Source organism: Dermacentor variabilis, chromosome 8, assembly GCF_050947875.1.
Source record: "Dermacentor variabilis isolate Ectoservices chromosome 8, ASM5094787v1, whole genome shotgun sequence".
Taxonomy (NCBI): domain Eukaryota; kingdom Metazoa; phylum Arthropoda; class Arachnida; order Ixodida; family Ixodidae; genus Dermacentor; species Dermacentor variabilis.
Genome location: NC_134575.1, coordinates 109,667,786 through 109,680,677, shown reverse-complemented (window position 1 = coordinate 109,680,677; position 12,892 = coordinate 109,667,786). Strand labels below are relative to the sequence as shown.

Genomic DNA, 12,892 nt, shown 5'->3' with positions numbered 1-12,892 from the left:
CATTGCTCCCTTGTGGTGTTCGTGTCTAGGTGTTCTATGTTGTGTAGTGTTTACTCTCACGTAATGTGGTATAGTGTTGGTGTGGCCTCATACCATGGGTATTCGTCCCTGTAGGCTGGGGGTGTACCCGATGTAATAGGTGTAGGTTCGTGTAAGTACCTGCCTGGAGCCTACGCCAAGCAGCGGCCTTTTACTGCCTTTAGATTTCGGTGAGGTGGTGGATATCGCAAGCGACACCCTCTGTGGTAGTTCACGATGGCTGAATACTCGAGGTCGACAGGGTCCGGGTCTTCTGCAGCCGGCGTGATGAATGTTCGGTTATGTACGAATCCTCGAGCTGCTCTGTCGGCCTGCAGGTTGCTCGTGATGCCAGTGTGGCCCGGTATCCAGATGGCCGTTTGGGTGGTGAAGTCCTCAGGGTCATCCTTAAGTATTCGGGCTAGGACTTGTGCAGCAGGTCTTGCAATTCTTCCCTGTAGGAAGTTGCGGCAGGCCTGCTGGGAACCTGTGAGGATCGTCAGTTGTTGGTTTGCGCGTAGGCCCTCGCGGATGGCTAACGCGATGGCCAGCTCTTCGGCTTCCGTAATCGTGCAGGGGCGGGTCGATGCCGCGGGGGTAACGTGGCCTCGGTGGTCGCATGCCACTGCAACTGTGCCCTTGTTGTTCTCCCATACATGGCAGCGCCCGTAAAACAGGCCGTTGTACTGAATTTGAACGCTTTTTCCATGTACTGGGCCCTTGCTCTCCTCCTGCTGGAGTGTAGGTTAGGGTCTATGTTGCGTGGTAACGGGGCAACGGGAAACCTGTCCTGGACGTGACGAGGTATCAAGCAGGTTTCTTGGGTTCGTGTTGTTATAGCTGGGAACGTCAAGGTTTGTAGGACCTGCCGGCCCGTGCGAGTCCGCGCAAGTCTCTGTTATTACGAGACGTAATGGGTTTCTGTCAGTTCGCTGAGGGTGTTGTGCAACCCTAGCGCCAATAATTTTTCAGTCGATGCACTCATCGGCAGGCGGAGAGCGGTCTTCAAAGCCGTCCTCAAAAATGTGTTGGCCTGCTTTGTCTCGGACTGTGTGAGGTGGTAGTAAGGCAGGCTGTATGTGATTCTGCTCACCACCAGGCTTCTGACCAGTCGGAGGGTGTCCCTTTCCTTCATGCCTCTGTTCTTGGATGTTACGCGGGAGATCATGCGTGATATCGCCTTGACACTGGTTTTAAGGAGTGTAAGGGTGTGTGTGGCCCGCTGGTAGGACTGCAGCCACATGCCCAGCACCCTCAGCAATGGCTTCTCTGGTATGAGGCCCCCGTTGAGGCGTACCTCGAGTCTTCTTGTTGGGTCTGTGGGGACTGTGTGGTTACTCCGGCCTCGCCAGACTCGTAGGAGCTCAGATTTCTCGGGGGAGCATTGTAGACCCCGTTGGCTGACGTAATCTTGGATGAGATTTGCTGCAGTTTGTAGCCGTTCTTCTTTTTCAACGAGGGACCCTGTTGTGGTCCAGAACGTTATATCGCCTGCGTAGATTACGTGCCGAAGACCTGCTACGTCCTCCAGTTTGCTTGCGAGACCGATCATGGCGACGTTGAACAGCGCGGGAGAGATGGCAGCACCTTGTGGTGTGCCCTTGTTGGGAGGGTGGTACACTGGAGTCTGGATCTCTCCCATCTTCAGCTCCGCCGTGCGGTGGCTCAGGAAGCTTTGAACATACTTGTACGTTCGCTAGCCGCAGTTGGTGTTGGCCAGCCCTTCTAGGATTACTTCGTGGCTGACGTTGTCGAAAGCCCCTTTGATGTCGATTGCTAGGAGGACGTGTTCGCCGCTGCGGGAAACGTGATGATGACTGTGCGATATTTGTCGGAACGGTGCTAAATCGCGTTTCTCCGATGCCCCGTGAAACGCAGCCCTCACATTGCAGTGTTTGCAGGTAGCACGCGATCTTCATTGGCCGAGCTCGTTGTGACCCCACAGAGCGAACCCTTCTGGGACAATAGCGACACACGCTGTATCCAGCCCTGTACGCCCGTTGCAATACGAGCCACGTTCCGACGCTCCACCTATCTGAGGCCGTCGAACAACTACGCACAATTATTTACAAAACAGGTCTCACTGCGGTCCCTTCGGCGCTCTTCGGGCCGTTTAAAAAAAATTAAGAAAGACGATGACACCTTAGTGGGGTTGGCCGGTTTCGTTCCCCAGGCTGGCTATCAACCCGGGCTGTCCTCTCCGTCATCGCCGTGGGGTTGCGGGGAAGCGTCCCCTTCTGCGCCCACGACGGGGGATGTCAGGGGCGCCTGCTTATTCGCGGACCGGGCTCGTTTTGTGGCTTTTGTCTCCGCTCGCCTATTTCACTGCCAATTTTACTCCTCAATTGATGGTGCAGAAGGCACTACCACTAACTGGTATGCCTAAATGGAGATTTTCGGGGACACAGGGCATGATAACAGTGCGTAAACTATTGCGGCTCGAATTTTGGTGAGGCAAGGCGTGGATCAACTGAAAACTTGCGGGCAGGACATTGTGCCGCGCCAACAATAGCAAAACTCGCATATTTGCTGAATTAGCCGGCCCTAGAGGTGCTTTTCTCGAGCAGTCCCCGCAATTAACAGCCGCCAGAATGGTAATGATGCTAGAGACTCATGGAATTCCGTCAGACTCACCGCACGGCTGAACAGATGGGAGAACAAAATAGTCAGCCTTCTCGATACGAATAGCCGAGGCCTCCGCCTCCCGCATGGTCTCCGCAATCGAGGACGACTACAGCATCTCGGTGGGCACATGACTTTTTTTGTTGTCCACGCTTCGCAGCACGGAACTTCGACGCGGGTATCTAATACCCTTACCACGCTTCTTTTACTGCAGGCAAGGTATGACAGAAAGAGTGAGAGGAATAATAGGCAAATTCTGCACACGGTGAGAGCCATGGCTTGGTTAAAACAGGGCTTTCGCGGCAGCCCTCACTGCACCAACACAGCTTCTCGGAACTTGGATGGCCAGGGTCTGTTCGGGACCCTAGTCCCATGTTGGGCGCGAATTTGTGGTCTCCTCGCTACGCTTACGGCGCGCATGCTCTGGTATCATGCGCGCAAGACCACCGCGGTTTCGAGCACTGAGATCCGCCACTCATACAGGGCGCTGCGTCCGCGCGCGCAGCAAGGGAGACCCCTGGCGAAGCTCTCTAGAAGCAACAAAGAATATTTGTTAAGCTGGGATTCGATACAAACACATGTTCAAACACCACGCCCGAATTTATATCCAATCGCGACACAAAACGTGGTCAAAGTGTCGCCGGTGGCCGATAACGGCGCCTCGCAACAGAGAGAACAAAGAACAAAGAACCATGCAGTATAATGCTGCCCATCCTTCGGCTAGCGTCTGCCATCGTGCGCCCCCCACAGCAGAGGAAATGCGAAGAAAGAGAAACAGAACAGACGGGGGCATGATGGGAAGACGCTGCCTCAGGGCATCGATACGACGGAAGAATGCGTGCGCCCGCCGTGCCGAGACCCCGATGAGCCGAAGCAACCACGGCTGGCGGCGTACATAGCGGGCCGTCGCGAGCAGATAGGAACACGTACGCACCTTCCTATGTCCCGATGTGGTCTCCAGGGCACCGTCTTGTGCGCCCGTACCTATAGCACACGGAAGGAGGACCCGAATGCGGTCAAAATGTCGGCCAATGGGTGAAGCCCGCTGACCTTCACGTGGGGGTGGGGGGGGGGATAACAGCCGAGTGACAGTGTTTTATGACAGGCTGCCACACCGTCCAGGCAGGCAGGAGAGGGACATGGATCCCCCGGAAACGCAACGCAACGCCTCCACACAACCACCGTGAGTGTCCGAAACCACAGAAACCCCATAATTTTTGAAAAGAAAGCTCGCATGCGGCCAATAATAATGCATTTAGTAAAGGTGGCTGTTGGGGTCTTCCACGGATTTAAGTATTTAATCACAAATACGGTGGCTCGTTTTAGCTGTGACTACCGACGCAAGCCCTTCCAACAGTTTGTTTATTGCCAGTCTAAATATTTAGGCAATTTAGTTTGCTATAGTGAAGTCTTGTTTTTTATAGTACGTGTCATAGCAGCAGATGAGAAAAAAAAGTTGCTGTCTCATTCTCTATGCGCTGACGCCGCTTCAACCAAACACGTAGAAACGGAGAAATACCTCCTTACTTAATAAACTTCTGCGGTGGACTGCTCTTTAATATATTCTCAAGCGACTAATAACTATCTCTTATAAGGAATAGTTCATTTTTGCATTACCTGTCATAGACATTTTTTAAACATTTCGTTTATGAAGCAGCTGCTTTAAGCCTGCATGCTTGAAATAACATTAGCTGGAAAAGCTGCTTGTCTTTCAGCCCATTTCTATGTTTTCCCACTGGTTTGAAGAAACCTGCCAACGTTTCGCAGGGTAAAGGACTATTGCAGGCTTTACTTAGACTATAAAAAAACAACGAAACAACAAAACTGTGTATATATTCAGAAAGATGATGTGAAAATGGGGGGAAGCGGTGAAATGTGGAGAGGGTTCATTCACAAAGTAGCACCTAAACAACTCCAATACGTAGTTCACAAGAAGTGGCTGGACTTGATTCATGAATAAATATACGCTTGCTCACTCTTATCAGTCATGCAGGCAGCGAATATCGTTATCTGTATGATGCTGAATGGCTATTAGTCATACGGCTACAGTGAAATTCATGGATGATTAGTTGACTTTGGTGTCTAACGCCCGAAAGGAGCACTAGGGCGATGCGACTGGCCGTGATGTTTGCTTATTGTAAATTTTTTTTTCGTCTACAGCATTCTGGTTTACGCCTTATGCTCGGTACACGATACTTTTTTACATACCGCTGATGCGTCAATCCATTTACAGTAACAGAGTGCCATCTGCACTTAGTCATTGCTCAATAGAGTTCCAGGTGCTGCCAACAGTGCACGTGCGGAGCCAAGCAATTTGTGAGCCTCCAGCAATGAAATGCGCTTTTCTATTTGAAAAGCAGCTTTGCTTACGCCGGCGAATTTTCGTAGACGAAAAAAAAAAACGAATGCTTGAGTGATCAAACGCGCAGTAAAGGTGTCAATCGTAATCAAGTGTTTTGCGAAAGAGCTTCCGCTTAAGCCTCTATCGCAAATTTTTTTACGCTAAGCTAACAATTCAAAACGATCTTTTGATGCCTTTAGATTACGCGTCCTCATAAATCGATCATAAACTCAAGGCTGAAATTCATTTATACCGCCCTAACACTTGCTATGCTCCTTTCTTTGCCGCAAAGAAGCAGTGACTGGATCCACCTTCCCTCCTCCGTCGCTGTAATCGGAGACCCTGCCGCCTTTAAAGTATCCATTAACAATTTAGTGTTAGAACATTCCTCTCTGTAATACCGTTGGGTATTACGCAAGATAGTTTGTTTCTACAAACCTGCAATTTCAATGCGTATCTACAAAAATAAAGGCGACCACGAGCCGCCATTGTCGCAACATAAGCTGCACATTTTTGTAACTGACTCGTATAAGAAACAATACAAAAAATTCTCAGCGCAGCGCGGCACCAATAAAATGAAAGCTAATATGCTCTTGATAACTAAAAAAACGAAAGAAAATTGCATCGCGCTCTGTTTACAAACGAGAAAATTATGGATACGCCCCACCCCCAATTTGACAATTACTAGCTCTTAATGCGCGCTCGCTTGAATCGCTATCTGAAGGCGATCAAGGCAGAAAGCTGGGCTAGTTGGTGTGTCATCATTATTCAAAAGACTAGCGCAAAATAGCAGGGACAAAGACAGAGAAGACGACAGGACGAGCGCTAAACATCAACTCGCTAGTCTTTTGAATATCTGAAGGCCTTCGGGTCTCACCGAAGGTTACAAAGGGCTCCAGGCATACGCTGCCCTTTGTCGTCGCCTGCAAATTTCTGTGCCCGCCGCTTGCTTTCTCGTGCGTGAAAAGGAGGGCGTAAACGTGGGAAGAATCGCCAGTCTCCCTTTGCCCTTCTTCTGGTGGCCCATTCCACTGCATTGACTGTTTGAGGGGCCCTTTTGGTACGCGCGTATCTCAACCACGTTGACCATATCAGCCGCACTCCTGCTCGTAGAGACGTACCGTGTTTTGTTTCCACCCGCCTTTGGCGACGCCTCCGTTTTCTCACCTGCCACAATGAGTGCTTTGAAGTTTTGCGCGATGGCCTATAGCCTTACGGGCTGTGGTGTGGCGACTTCGCTGAGCCGAGTACTTTGCTCGCTTGTTGTTGCGCTGTTTGACGAATTTTTGCGATGCCAGGCGGTCGTCTAACGCGCCGCTAAAGTTTCCGAGAGCCCGGTTTCTGCCCTGCTGGTGCGCCCTGGCCTATTCCTATCCTTTTTACGATTCCGGAAAGTCGCCCAAGTGCGTAGGTACCAGGGAGTTTTTCAGCGCCTCTTTGAACCTTCATAGGCTGCTTAAACAAGCCTCGTCTCCGGAAGGAACGCCCTCCAGAATAGTCCTTGTTTCTACCTTCGCGACGTAATTGCGTTCTTCTTCCGCTGCGATTACTTTTTGACAACCTTCAATAAGTCTAAAGAGCTTTCTGAATGTGTCAGTACCAAAGAAGTCTCTAATTCTTCTGCTAGCCTATCTTGCGGTATTCTCATTGACCCGGATGTCTCCTCGCTAGCGCCTTTTCCACTGATTTCAGTAGCTATGTGCTGTGCTTCCTGAGTGTCTCTGTCACGAGGCATATATTTGGCTGCGTTGCCGTGATTTCTCTCCGCCGCTATCTCTCGAGCCTTAGAACGCGTGATACCCTGGACCATACGGTCACCAGACTCAGGCCCTTTTTCTTCAACAGTAATTCCGAGTTATATGAAAATAAGTAGGGATAATGTTTCGACAGATTTGGCAATACTACTGCTTCCGCCAGCAATAGTACAAAAGGCCCTTCAGTCTTCACGCTCACTATGGGCAAGAAAATACTATTCTTCTCGACTACCTGCCGGATCCACGTATCTTCGCCGGTGAAATCCTCAAGTTTCGCAAACACAGAGAGGACAATATTCATTGTCGCAACTGAGTCCCTAAGTACCCTACACGGCATTCCATTCACTACTAGGTCGCGAAGGCAGGGCTGTAAGAGGGCCGAGTTGTCATCGTCGCCACTAACGAAAGAAAAAAACCATTCTAGGCTTCCGACAGCCGTATTCAAGGTGTCGAGCCTCCTGACAACTTAAGCAGACGACCGGTTTTCTAGCCTCAAACGCTTTTTCCGTTTTTATTTCGCCTTTTACTGCGGTGTTAATCTCTCCTGAATTATCGGGCTGCACGTTCTTTGTACCTCCTCCAGATTTATTGTGGTGAATGGGGTGCCTGTTTTCCTCTTTGCTGAAGTGCGGCGAATTCATCTGCTCGCACTGCAGCACGTTCCAAGCCATTTCCGCTCGACCTATCTTGAATACATAGGCGCATCTCCTCGCTTAAGGACCCATAGAACTGCTGCATGCAATGTAACTGAACAACCTTGTCGTGACAACCGAACGCATCTTCCCCTTTTAGCCACTCAAACAAATTGGCTTTCAGCTTTTAAGCGAAATCTTGAAAAGTCTTGTCCGGTGTTCGACCTGCCTCACGAGCACGACGGAGGATTTCCTCCGGTGAGAGCCGATATTTTCTTAACAACACCGCTTTTATTTTCTGATAGTCATCTGCATCGTCTATCGTTAGCCTTGCAATTATTTTGGCTGGTTCGCCAGGAATAACGGTTAGAATTTGTTGTGGCCAACTCTCTAGTGCCAACCCGTTTTTCTCGCAGGTCGTTCAAAAGTAACAAGAAGCATACCTCCCCCCCCCCCCCCGTGTCATGCTGTACCTTGTACGACGACATGAGATCCCTTATCTTTACTCTTGCTTCACTTGAACGTTTTCCATTTATTGAGATATTATTTGCCTATTTCCTGGCAAGATACTGCTGCACGTCTAGTTCTTTTAGCTTTATTTCGTGAGCTATGTGCCTCTCTTCTGTAGCGTTTTCTTCGGCTTCCTCAGATCGTTTCTCTGTCCCTTCTCATGCTTCCCAAATTTCGTCCTCAAGAGCCCCGCGCTTCTCAATCGCCTCAATGAGCTGCGGCTTTCTCTGACTTCTTCCGACCTCAATTGCTTGCTATTCACAAATTAATAACAACCCTCGCTTTTTGTATTCGCTTAAATACATGGTCAATCTCGAACGAGGATGTTCTTACTCTGCTGTAACATGAGAAAGCTTTCAACATGAGCACGCACGCACACAACCTAATTTGCAGTTTTGTAAAACACACGAGCTAAAGTCCCGAAAATAATCAAGGACAGTCAAGTGCCCAACATTCTGCTTCAGCTAGGACGAAGGCTGCAGTATACCATTGCTGCCAACCAGAATCAGGGCAAGAATCAGTGCAACAATCAGAAAGCGACGAAAAAGCTGGGCATCGGGATGATGAAAAAATTAGAAAAGATTGTGTTCATTTCATTAGTACACGGTTGTGACTCTCATCAGAGTCTCGTTCGGTCCTGCTAACACGGGGGCCAGGGCGGCCTTAAATTACCACTCTTTCTTTCGTTGAGGGAATTCACTGGCCAATCACAAACGCCGAATCGTTTACCAGCTCTATCGCCAGTCACCGCTCGTCAGCCTGCTGCTCGGGTTGCTCATGTCTTTAACGAACTCCTCAGATTGAAGATGTCTTGAACGAGCTCCTCGTGTACCTGGTGCACCTGTCTCCAACGTGCCACACAATAGGAGACAATCACCTGTCGTGGACGCTTTGCCCCGGGAGTTCTCGACGAAGACCCGTTCACCGATAAGTGGCCACTTCGTGACGGTCAGGAGGGCGACGTCTTGAAGCCAAGTGAAAGATGAGGCGTGGAAATCAACCGCGACAGCTGCGTGTTGCTGGTGGGGTATCCACGGTCGCCAGCTGCGGTAGTCGATAGCTCCTAGGAAAACGTAGGTCGATCATAAAAACATACTGTCCTGACACGCCGAAAGTGGTGGTGGGAACAACATAGATATTAAATCTCTGTAGCGATTTTTAGTGATACTTATTCCAAATATTTGTGTAAAAATCGCACTGTTAACAAACGAGCGGAGCAATATACATCACGCACAGACCCCTAAAGATATGGAGGCAAATGAATGTTCGCTAAAACCACTAGGCTCACAATGAGACATATTACGTGGGAGTGCGGGACGTGCCCTCGCACAGCGGACCCACCATGACACTAACCTCAAACTTCTCGCTGCTGTGGGAGACGCGAGTGTCGAATTTCGATAGGTAGGTGCAACCATTTCTTCTAGAACAAGCCTATCAAGCAGCCTGTGCCACTGGAGCTCTAGGCCAAGGGCTCCACCCTTGGGCAGCCTTTTCTTAAGCGTTAGTTTTTTCTAAAGCGAAAGCTTTACTACGCCAGCTAGCGAGCCATTACGCCTCGTCGCGCCGTGTGCCGTATGCCGCATGCCATAAGCCGTGGTCGACGAACGACCTTGAGCCGCCGTTGCCTAGCAACGCCGCAGCAACGCCGCAACGCCCAGTAGATGCGCCGCCGTCGACGCCGCTGCCGTCGCCGCTCGGTCCACTATATGTGATCCGCTGGGGCAAAGGGAGAGGAGGTGCCGCCTCGCGGGTGGTACGCCTCAGTGTATTTAGTCGCTGTGGAGAACGTGAAAGAGACGCAACAACGACAGAACGAAGCGAGGAAGAGACAACGCGCTCAAGAGACTCCAAAAGAACGCGCCGCACGACTCGAGAAGCGTCTTAACGAAGATGCGGCTTGAAGAAGTCGTGCCACGTCCCGGAGGCGTATTTCCAACTGCTCGTAGGTACAGCGGGGCGTGGAACTTGCGGAGACGACGGGCGTTTGCGCGCATGCGCGAGTGAGAGCGGGTGCGAGAGAGGAAATGTGGAGAGTTTTGCAACTTGAAAATACGACTCTGCCTAGGTACTACGGAGGAATTTCTTGGCGCGCGGTGTATGCGCTTGTCCCTACGCGTGCCGGCAGAAGTCGCGGGGTGCGGTTGTGCTGAACTAAGCATCGCAAGTTGGCATCTCGACGCAATCATATTTAATCGATCATGTTTTTATTAATGAAAACAACGTGTCATTATTTCGCATTATTGGCGGCACCTCCAGGACACAAAAGCGGCAACGGGGATATCCAAGCTAGAAGCCGGACTGGTCCGTGGGAGCTTTGATCCCCCCGCTAGCGCTTGGGTGCTCCGGAGATCCTGCGCCGCCTGCTTTAATATAACCTCAGGTGCTCTCCCGAGGCCTCCGTTTGCCGGTTACATGTGCCCTCCTGGAGCAGTGCTCGTAAAAAATACGATCTATCGTGGCGACGAAAAAAGCGACCCGCGACTTACAAAACACCAGTCAGAATATTGTCCCTTCAGACACAGCGATCACCTCACCACAGCCAGACACAGCCTCACCGCGCGGGCAGCCAGCGGCGGAGCGTATAAACCAACTCGACCGAACTCCGCAATGCCGACATGTCTAGGGGACAAACTAATACAACGTCCTCCTCCGTAGTGCCTAGGCTGAGTCATATATTCAAGGAGCAAAAGCCCGCAGATTTTCTCTCTCGCGCCCGCTCTTACTCGCGCCTGCGCAGAAACGTCGAGCTCCGTCAAAAGTGGCACGCCCCGCTGTATCTACGAGCAATTCTAAATACGCGTCCCGGAGGGACTCCAGCCGCGAAAGAAAGCGCTTTGAGTTCTCGAGAGCGTTGGAATGAGACGCTACGTAGACGTTACTTAGTCGTTACCTGAACAATGTGTCTTGTCGTGTCAATCCAATAGAGCTAAACCAAATGCTTAACCACAAGCTAACACCACAAGCGTACCCATGCAGCTCTTGCTTTCGCAATTCAACTAGGATTAACCAGAGCTAAACCACAGGCAATTTTCTTTCTTCAATAAAGCTTTCCACGCACAATTTGTTAAGTAATGCATATACAAGGATGACCTGCAATAAAGCTGCATGTATAGGATGAAGACGGTCACGAAAAAGCTAGTAGCGTGATACTAATTACCACACCTTCAGATGTATTAAGTCCAGTCCGTCTTAAAGACAATGTGAAAGTGGCAAATACGCGGTGTAAACGTCGAATGCATGATTCGGCATAGTAGAACGCTTGTAATAAAAAGAAAGATTTTCTTGCCACCAATGGAGCTTGCGAGATTGGTTTTCTGGTTGCCATACTATTCAGTGCCTCAAAACTGTAGGGCTGTCTGACGCATATTTTTTTACTGACTCAGGCATTGCTGAGTCCAGTTTTTGTTTACGTACATTCTGCTCTCAGATTTTGCCCTTTAATGTACGTAACGCTTAGGGCCACTTCTAAACGGCTCCTTTGTTAGGATAGCTACCCCTTCGCCATGCTACCCCGGACTGCCGTCGTAGTGTGCTAGGACACAGATTCTCTCGCTTGTTGGCGCAAGATTACACGTCGCACGTTTCATGTCGGGGAGGTAAACATATGATAAGCGACCATTCCGCTCAGACGGTAGTGCAAAGCTTTGGGGAATTCAATTTTGGAAGAGCTTTCGCGTCCTTGTAGATTTAACACATTTTAAGGCGACAGACTATACTGTTCGCGTGTACGCGCGACGTAGCTGAGGGCACTTCGTTTACGCGAAGCCTAGCTGTTTGCAGATTCCGTGAAGATGCGTTGGATCTGCCCTGATTTTTTGCACAGAGATCAGGATCGACCAACGAACATTTGTTTTACCATTTCGGAATAGGCACATGTAACAAACCCGGACACATCAACAACCAGTGTTTGTATGAATGACCTAATCGCAGACACGCACAAAAATGTATTGGAGTTTTCTTTCATCAACGCGGCTCTAACATCCTTCGTATTTACAGATGGTAATAATAGAGATCCGCATATAAGTGGAAGCTTCACGCTTTTTGCAGCTGAAGAAACCTGCTTGGTTATGGGGACGTTAAGAAAAACTCCAGGTAATGGGCTTTTTTTCTCTTCTGCCCTTCTTCGTAAACAAATGAAATCTGTTTGCTGCTCCTTTCGCAGTTCTTTTGATTGCCGATTTTTACTATATTTCACTTAGTTCGGCCATGTATCTTTTCATTTATTTTAATAATCAAAAATATCACAGCCTGTCGTAATTCTTATTTTCCTTATCGCGACAGCTGAGTTCTTTCAATAATTCTCTGTGACTGCTTAAACAGGATTCTGGCTGTTAGCGTGTCAGCGCTCGTTGCTATCAAAAGTAGCTATAAGAAAATATTTTTTTCACCAATTTCACAACTAGGAAGGTTAGCAGTAATGCGCAGACATGATTGCATCTGAGCACCCGAGCTCAAGTAAACGGCTCACATGGGCTTCGAGAGACGCCGCTGTCCGTGCCCGTCAACTTATATTATCGTACGTATATAACAGTAACTTTATTTTTCGCTCGACCGCTACAGGCTGGTAATGAAATTCACGATCTTCGGCAGACAACCACCGGCTAGCCATCATCATGCCGAACTGTCTTTCGCGGAACGCAATTAGTGAGATTAAGGAGGCGGGGCGTCAGTCTTTGTTTTGACCATAACAAGAATTACCTTTTGAGAACGCGTCTCCATAGCTCTAAAGAAATATATACCCCTTGGGTACCTGCAACTTAGAAAACACTTATTTCATTCCTTTTAGTTGCAGGGTCAATCGTAAAGAAGGCATGCCGCAGCGTCAATTCTCAATTTCATATTGAGCGCCAAGCAAACAATACTCGAATGTGACACGATTTTCTCTTTTGTTGCGCCACTTCTTTTTGTACGTATTGTAATTCACACGTTAGGGAGGATTCTGTAGATCCTTTGCGCTCCTCTTTTGTTTCTTTATGATGGCGCGCTCTCTGCGGAGAGTACCTTGCTTCTGACAA

The 12,892-nt window shown here is 49.4% G+C and overlaps 1 long non-coding RNA gene across 1 annotated transcript in view; it reads left to right on the top strand.

Moving 5' to 3' along the window:
• Positions 1-12,892, top strand: part of LOC142591226 (uncharacterized) — a 74,366-nt gene that overhangs the window by 35,478 nt on the left and 25,996 nt on the right. The window contains exon 2 of the long non-coding RNA XR_012830398.1: positions 11,874-11,969. This is a non-coding gene — a long non-coding RNA (uncharacterized LOC142591226). The remainder of the gene's footprint in view (positions 1-11,873; positions 11,970-12,892) is intronic.